This window comes from Etheostoma cragini, chromosome 20, assembly GCF_013103735.1.
Source record: "Etheostoma cragini isolate CJK2018 chromosome 20, CSU_Ecrag_1.0, whole genome shotgun sequence".
Classification (NCBI taxonomy): Eukaryota; Metazoa; Chordata; class Actinopteri; order Perciformes; family Percidae; genus Etheostoma; species Etheostoma cragini.
Window position 1 is genome coordinate 2,088,656 of NC_048426.1, and position 2,286 is coordinate 2,090,941.

A 2,286-nucleotide genomic window follows, 5' to 3' on the forward strand; every position below is an offset into this window, starting at 1 on the left:
ATCCCCCCAGTGTCTCTTTAAAAGAAGGAAGTTTATGACGCATTATGGAGTTGTTTTTTCCTGAGGGGGTAAGTGAGCTTCTACGAAGCGTAGCTTCTATGGCGCCATTTTAATGCTACCTAGTACTCAGTAGCATCCCATTGACTCCCATTCATTTTGGTGCCACTTTGACAGTGAATAACTTTACATCTGAAGCGTTTGAAGACTCTATTTGTCCGTTGTTCATTTCTAAAGAAACACAACAATGTGTAAAAGGCTCATTTACCTTGTAGCTCACGTTATGCTCCGTAGCAGACGTTTTTATAAAAGGATTAACGTTTGTGTCACAACCAAGCAACTGGCTTTCACATAGTCAACAAATCCCCGTATTGTCAGGAGAAGCTCGCAGACAGTTTGGGCTTCCATTAGCTGTTTAGGTTTAATTACTAACGTTAACTAGCGTGTTAGTTAGCAGTAATTAGCCTGTGTCTATGTTATCTCCTAACATACCTACGCTCTCCGTCTCTGCTGATTATGAATTATTGTGATTTCTCTTGCACAGCTACCAGAAGACTTACAACTTTCAGACAGGTTGCCCAAGTCACATCTACGTCTTCAAGCTCAGTTGGAGGCTGCGCAGTAACGCTCAGCATCACCGGGAAAGAGCTTCTAATAGACTTCACTGGTCTCCGTCCAGAACAACGGGATCTGTTGGTCACTTTCTTTAACTGTCTATGTTTTTGTTCCCCGCGGTTTCCGGCGCCGGATTTCGTTTTTAAATCATTCACATGTTGAAAAAATAGTTGCATTTAAATGGCTAACGGGTTCTGAATATTAAGCATCTTTCTGGGAGGATTAGCTACCAAACATGAAAGCAGCAGGAAAACGTGGTGAAATTGACAAACATGGCTTCAAAAATCATAGCGCAAACCGCAAACTGAGCAGCAAGGGGAGGTCTGTGTGTTTAACAGTGCGAGAAATGTGAAGTAGCCAATGTTAAGTTATGTATGCAGACCTCAAAGCTAAAAATGTGACTTTGTGAACACTGTAAGAGGAAAGTAGTATTCTCACCATCACATGTCCCAGCAGTTTGTCCTTTGCTTTTACCGCAAACTCTGTGAACAGCAGCATGTCAACCTTTTTAATGGGATCCATTTCTTGCAGGTCAGGGTTACCACATGGCTTCTGGCTGGGAAAGTACCACAAAAATCAAAGAATTATTATCAGAAGTGGGCAGCTGCATGTGTCACATCTGTATCTAATATATGCTGTTCAGAAATAACAAGAGTTATCCACAAAGAGCCATGGTGTTCTTAAACAGCAGCAGTTACTGTGGTCCTTACAGCGGCATTTCACTTTTTGAGCTATATGTACGAATGGTTCATGAGAACAGCCTGAACAGGGTGAATTAGAAATAAAGGCTTGTCTCTATTATAAGCCCACATAAAATAAAGGCCTCTACAGTTGATATAAATAAAGATACAATAGGTGAATATGCAGAGATAGATACCTCAGATACGTATCTCCGAGCCACAGCATCAGCTCAAAGCAATTCTTGGAGGAGCTGCTTTGGTTGAGTAGATCATGGAGGTGTTCAAATGTCTTCCGTTGGTAGCTTTCAATCAGACACTCCATCAACCCCATTTGTTTCAACAGGGGACCCAGCTTCACAAGCTCTTGGTGCACAGTGTCCTGCACATCCAACAGGTGCCGCAAGAGGTTCTGGTCCACGTCTACTGGTGGCTTTGGGAAGTGCTGGGACACAGAGCTTTGTATGAGGCGTGTGCGGTCGGCATCAGGGGGCACACCCAGATGTTCAGCTAGTTGCTGACTGCTGATCTGTTCTTCACTCTGCAGGTGTTGTTCCCCGTTCCTGTTGGAACAACAGGTACTGTCCGGTTGCACGTCTATTAAAAAAGTCAAATGCAAATTTGTTATAGTTTATTGTACACTGTAGTGTAGGCCTATATATTCCTTTAAAATACAAATACATTATACGTGTATAGACTAGAATAGAATGCCTTTATTGTCATTATACACAAGTGCAGTACCTGTGCAACGAGATTGAAGCAACCCCTTCACAGTGTCAACACAAAATCTAAAAATATAAAATATAAAAATGTAAAATGGAAGTAGTGCAGAAAAAATGGAATGGGAATGTGGTGCACAGTCCTGTATGCCATTTATGTATATATTATGCCACTTTCTCCTTCTACTGCACTTCAGTAAGTAACTTTTGTAAAAATGTATTTTCTACATATTTGTTAAAACTGCCACTATGTCCTGACAATAGATTCTGAGACAGAT